The following is a 7,049-nucleotide window of genomic DNA, read 5'->3' as shown; positions in this document are numbered from 1 at the left end:
ACCTGTTAAATAAACTGTCCTTAGCTCCTTAAGTACCCATCACACTGATAGATTGATTTAGCAGGGAATTAATAGATCAGGTAGTTGAACTGCTTTACTTCTCACAGGAGGAAACTGAAGTCAAGAGAGGTTAAGTAACTCGGACTTGTGATGCACAGTCTAGAGGCTGTACTTATTATAACCTTTTTTTCTGCATCACATCACTAAGGACTTAAACGTAAGTTAAATCACATTTAAAAGATCAGATTCTTCTGGATCTTTTTTATATCCTCTTCATAGCTTGTAGTATTAGTGGCCTACCAAGGGGAAGTGATAACTGTTTATTGGGGAGAATGCTTGTTTGCCAGTTATCTTGAATCTGTAAACAAACTTGCTATTAATAGTTGAGTAGAATGTGGGCGTATATGTGGGTATATATGACTTCCCTGTCCTTGTGATAGCCATAACACGTCGAAGCCAGTGCATGTGAAGTCTACACTGTTTTCTAAAGGCAGAAGCCTTCCTTAGGGTGGTTAAGTCAGTAGGAATATTTCTAAATGGGGCATCAAGTAAAGACTGGTCCTGAGTTTCGGAAGCATGCAGACATTTTTAGTACGACCTCACATCCCATCATAGCTGACTTCGGAGGCACTGGGTGAGGAGGTCATGAGAAAGATCAACAAACCAAAATAAAAGAGAATCTAAGTAAAACTACCAAGATCAAAAAAAAAAGAGAAAAGGCATAACAGCTTTAATAAATGACTTTGTCTAGAGCTATTAGTCAATTCATAGCTCGAAGACTCAACCTGGTAATTAACAGTTTAATTAATATCTACTAATCTACAGTTACTTAGGGACCTCTCATCTTCAAATATTTGCTTCAAATATTATTAAACTTACTTTCTGCCAGAAATCATGCTAATTACCTTACAGATGTTGTCTTTTTTAATGCCACAAAACTGTAAGAAACCACAAATATTATCCTCATTTTTACAAGAATGAAAATGAAGCTAAGAGAGTTTAAACAACTTGCTTTATGTTGCATTCTTAGCAAATGATTGGGCCAAGATTTAGACTTAGATCTAACTCCAATGACACTTGCATTCATGATCTAATCAGAAGGTTGATAGAATCCCTGACTGGGCATCTTTCCGTCTCCCTGCTGCTAGGTAACATATGGGCCCTCCTGCTGGTTAAGCACTTGGGTCATTCTCTTCATCTGAGGTCAGTTTTCAATATAATCCTTTCTTCTTTCAGGCCTTAGGGATTTGGTCTGCTTACTTTTCTTTTTTCCAGCTGTCACTGATTCTCCCTCCTGTGATTCATCTCCTACTAGAATTCTGGAACAGAATACAGATTCCCTTTTTTTCCCCTCTTTCTGTTATTTCTGATTAAAAAAAAAAAGCTTCAAATTTTTAAGGAGAATCTCACTAGCAACTTCAAGTTGCAATATAATGATATTACAATTGCTTCTGTGCTTCACTAGCAAAAGGTTACTTTTGTTACTGATGTTAAATTTACTGTTCATAATTATTTTTGCATAAGTTCTTAGACACTTATAAGGCAATAAGTAGAATTTTAGTTTGACTCAATTACAATTTCATAACCCTTGCTCTTTCTGCAGGCGTACAACTGTCCTGATTTATCTTGCTATAGCTTATACTTGAGAGATACTAAAAGACATTATTGAAGATTATATTATCAAGATTTACATCTTAAGAAATAACTAAAGACAAGAGACCTGAATATGAGGAAGTTCAGAAAACGCCCTCCTATTAGCCAACTTTGCCTTTACTGAGACTAGTATTTATGGAGCACTTCAAGTTCTAAATGCTTCTTCTATAAAAAGCCATGATGATGATTGTCTACACTTTACTGATGGAGAAATTGAGGCACAGAATCTGCCCAAGAATACTAGTAAGTGATGGGCCTAAGATTCAAACCCAGCTCTGTATAAACAAACGCATTCAGCAGATTTTCAAAAATGTGGTATATGAACACAAATTATGTAAAGAACAAATTTCATTTTCTGTATTTTTTATCCTGCAGTTCCTCTGGATCTTAATTCGCTTTCACACTCGCAGTATCACCCGATGCTTTGGAAAAACGGATCTCATTTTACTTAAAAAAATTCTACAGTTAAATAATAGATGAAATGCTTCGTTAGTGTGACTTTTTTAATTTAGTCATTGTGAGGCTAGCTGGTTAGCTAATTCTTTTGAGATCCTTGGTTTAAATTAGTATCTCCGAATGTAAACTCTTCTTAAAAATGTACACTTGCCACTTGTCTCCTGGGTTCTTTGATAAATGCAAGTGCATAACACATATGTGATAAAACTTCAGATATACCGTCCATTTTACAGTCCTCTCTTATAAACTTTACCAGCTGAAATGTTCTTACTACCGTTGAGTGTTTTTTGGATGTATTCAATCCAGGAATACTGAATAAATTAATAAGTTTTATAGATTTGTTTTTACCTATTGTCTCTTTTTGAGGAAAAGGGCAAAAATGCCCCTCTTCCTAACCCCAAAACAAAACTGGCATTGACCTCAGAACTCAATATTTATGTTTAATAGACAGCTGTGTATAAATGTGTTTAGTAAACTATGCATAGTTCTTTTAACACAATGGCTCTAGAATCTCAGGAAAACGTTTTTTAAGGTGAGATTAAAATGAAGATTATTAGCCAACAGTAGTAGTTCATTTTACAGTAAAAATATATTATAGTGCATAAAATGGCTCTCTACTCAGAGTCATAAACTTGCTTGAAAAACTATTATGAGCTTATGCAATAGGTAACATTGGTATAACAGGCTTATCTTTTATCCCATTTTGTTAGATTATTAAAAAAATTTTTTTTAATACTTTAAAAATAGAACATATAATTAGTGAATGGGAAACATTTGAAGGTTATTAGTAACAGCCAAAAATCAATGATGTTATTCAACTCCAAGACCATTTTGGGGGGAAAAGATTATCTTCTCAACATCTGTTCTTGGATGAGATATTTTCCTTCTGTATCTATAGTCAGTTCAAGTTCAGAAAACTGACTTTCAGAGGGAGGAAACTGAGAGAGCTTTGTTTGTGGCATTTTTAAAAGACTCAAAGTCATAATATAGATTATCCTTGTGGAAATGTCTACATATTATCCAACATCTAGAGCTGTGCTGACCACGTTTCAAGTTCCTAATTGCAGAGAGAAATTTCTGCCACCACTGCAGAAAGTTCTACCGGATAACACTGTTGCAGAGGGTCAGAAATGGTAGTAAATATTTTAATTGTTAGACAGCTTATCAGTATACATCCAGATATTTGGTAACACATAAAAGGAACTATGAGTTATTTTTCCCAAGAAATTTAGAGAGGACAAAAATAACTTACAAATTCATTTATCAAAATTTTAATAAAAATTCATTAATATGCTAGGCACTAGGTTAGGCAAAAGTGAATGAAGTGTGATTTTTTTTTTTAACCCTGAGTGATTACAGTCTTGTGGCTAAGCTGGACAAGTATCCAATCACTATATAATGTGAGTTTTGCTCTAATGAGATTATACACTAAACAAAGAAGATATTAGCTCTGTCTGGAGGAATTGAGGAAGACCTCAAATAGGAGATGATAGTTGAGCTATTATATTAGAAAGCTATTTTTAAAGGATGTGAACTAGGAATACGAAATAAAAGGCTTCATCTTTCTTGATGTCTGTATAGGTAAATTTGGGACTAGCCCTGAACCTGAGGCAGGACACTCCACCAACATTTTGTAGCCTGCACTTGGGAATCGATATCCACTGAATACTATTCTAGAGCCACATACCAGGTTTTAGGGATTTGACTCGGCCTAATGTACAGGTTTTTTTGGGAAATCCCAGGCTAACAACTAGAGCTGCTATAACCCACAGTGTGATAGACATGAAGGGATTAAACAGTAGAGCCTGCACCCTCCCGAGCTCCTGCTGCCAGGCCACGATGAGTGGTATAACCTGGGGGATGTCGCAGGGCTGCAGAGCAGGTGGCTCCATTCTCAGCGGGACTCTTCTAGGTTTGTACGTGTCCCTCCCACCATCACAGCTTGTGGGGATGCAGATAACACCCCAGGGATTGTGCACTGGGAGAATAAACGAGTGGGGGCTCAGGCTGAGGGCACTCTCTGATGGCCTTCCCGCACGAACGTAGTAGGGCAGGTGGGAATCCTGGAGGTGGGTAAGGGGTCCAGGTAGTATCAGAACAGAGACTTTACTATGCTGGTTAAACACAATCACCAGTTCCTTCAGCGAGAAAGACTGGAAGTTATTTAGCCATTGTAGTATGTTGTCTATAGATTGGTATATGTCTTTGTATCAGTCAGGGTCCAATCAGAGAAGCAGAACCATTAGGAACTATATCTGTAACAATCAGAGATTTGTTACAGGGATTGGATTTTATGCAATTGTGGGAGCTGGGAGCTCAGGAGGAGGGACTGAGCCTTGTGTCAGTTCTGTGTCTGATGTTGAGGGAATGGGTGTCTTGCAGAAGCTGGGAGCCTCCGTCATGTCGCTAAACACACTCCAGGCCCAGGAGCTGGAAGGAAGGAAGAGGGTCCTGGGAAAGATGAAGCAGCTACTTTCCACCAACGAGGTAAGAAAGCAGATAAATGACAACGTGTGTGAGCTACAAAAATAGCTGCGGCTTCACCCCCGTCCTCCAAATCTCACGCAATAATCTCTCCTGGGCCTAACCAGAGATACACAGGACAGAGAGCTCTAGGAAATGCAGTTCAGCCCGGCCAAGCTGACACACTGCAAAGTCAGCACCTCCTTAGGGGACGGTGTTTCGGTCACAGGCAACAATCTCTGGTTAACTTCATAGAGCCACGTGTTAAAACAACCAAAGACTGCTTTAGGTATTTATAGAGAGAAATACTTAAACGGAGTAGATTCTGACGATTCTACTTGAGTCTGGTGCTCCAAGTGGGCAAAACCAGGTAAGTATCACTTCTTAGATGATTTTAACTTGGTGAGGAAAGGCCTATGGAATGTTGACCTTCACAGCCACATAGACTTGGCTACTTTCCTCGTGATGGCTAAAATTACAAATCATATGTAGATTTCTTCATAAGTATGCAAAATTAACTAAGTAGGAGAAAATGTCTAGATAAAATTCTTAGGTATTTATTGACAGGTACCCATGACGTTGGGAGACTTCCCTGTGCATGAAAATTAGTATGAACCACAGAAATATATCTCACTAAACTCAAACTAAATGTATCCCCTACTCAGCCTCTGCTTAGCTGGATCTCAAAATGCCTAGGCACTCTAAAAGCAATGAACCTGAAGGGAAGTAGGAACTGAAAGAGACAGTGGTCTTAACTGATTGTGGTTTAAATTTCTCACTTTGTAAACTTTATAAAACTATCTAAACATGTAAAATCATTACCAAGTCTCTTGGGAACCATGAAAGTGAAGTACAGTCATCCTTCTGTGTCTGAGAGGGATGGGTTCCAGGACCCCTAGAAGATGCCAAAATCCACGGATGTTCAAGTCCTTTATGCAAAATGGTGTAGTATTTGCAATATAACCTGCACACATCCTCCTGTATACTTTAAATCATCTCTAGATTACTTATAATACCTAATGAAATAGAAATGCTATGTAAATAGTTGTAAATAGAATGCAAATGCTATGTAAATAGCTGCTGGAGTGTGGCAAATTCAAGTTGTGCTTTTTGGAACTTTCTGAAAAATTTTTTCCTGAATATTTTCCATCTGCTGTTAGTTAAATCGATAGACGCGGCCCCTGTGGATATGGAGGAGAGCAGCTGTACACAGAAGCTTAAGCTTCTTTAGGTCTGTGGTCAATCTGCCTCTGGCTCATGCTTTATTATGATTAACTGTGAAGTCCCTGAGATCATCACCCACACCGCTTAGCACAGCTCTTAGCACATGTCTGTCTCTTATTAAAAGTCTGTGGAAGGCAAAATAAAATAAAGGGGAGAGAGAAAGAAAGAGGAAGAGAGAAGGGGGAGAGGGGGAGAAGAGCAAGGGAGCAGGGAAAAGGGAAGAAAAAAGGAAGGAAGATAGCAAAGAAAAAGAAAGGGAGGAAAGGAGGAAAGAAAGAGAGAGGGGGGCAAAAGGGAAAAAATGTGCAAGTTCATTGAACCAATTAAAGACAAGTCCTGGACCAGATTCCAGGTAATCTAGTGAGTTCCTTGAGAAATCAAATAAAACTAAGCATATATTTTGTAGACCTATACTTTAATCCATGATTATAAAAGTAGTAGAAATATTCTGTATCATATAAATGTTCATTATAGCACGATGTAGAAAAATAATAGTTATGAGAGAAAAATAGTGTTTTATTCTTTAAAAATACCTTATACAAAGAAGATTTCTACAGATTGGTAGGGTCTTCACGAAGATTTATTTTTAGAAGTTTTGATGTCTAATATTTCCTTGTTTAGTGATCAAATATAAACTATATTAAGGGTCAGGAATGATTATTTTGGAGTCTCTGAATCCCAAGGGGCCTGTGGCTCGAACTCAAGTGGTCTGTCAACTTAGACAGGAAAAAAATAACAATTTTTTCCAATAATTTCTAGCTGTAGTTTAGCATGTCCTTCAAGTATGAATGTAGGCAGCAAACAATAACAGCCTGTGACACACATTTTCAAATCACATCACATGTTGTCAATATCTCAAATATGTTTACTCTATTTACTAATTTGAGATCATAGTAGTTATTAGACTGGCCACTAGATGTTGTTCCTTAATGTGTTAATGAAGAAGCATACATGTTAGTCTATTTCACATTTGTCATTTTAAATCTTTTGGTAACTATATTTCAATATAGTTTCTAATTCTAGTGTTTTATTCCATACACTTAAAACCATTATTACAAAAGGGGTACATAGGTTGCCAAAGAGTCCCATGTGCACAAAAAGGATTAAGAAACCCTGCCTTTTGCAAGGACAAAATGTCTCCTTCATTGCAGTATTTTTTTCTGGTTAGTATTCTAGAGATAAGAATGGAAAATAATGGTGATTACAGGCGTAGTACACAAGGTGGCAGCACATCACAGTTTAATTTCCCCAAA

Source organism: Leucopleurus acutus (assembly GCF_964270905.1).
Source record: "Leucopleurus acutus genome assembly, chromosome: 4".
NCBI lineage: Eukaryota > Metazoa > Chordata > Mammalia > Artiodactyla > Delphinidae > Leucopleurus > Leucopleurus acutus.
The sequence above is the reverse complement of the archived record's forward strand: the minus strand, read 5'-3'. Positions refer to the sequence as shown.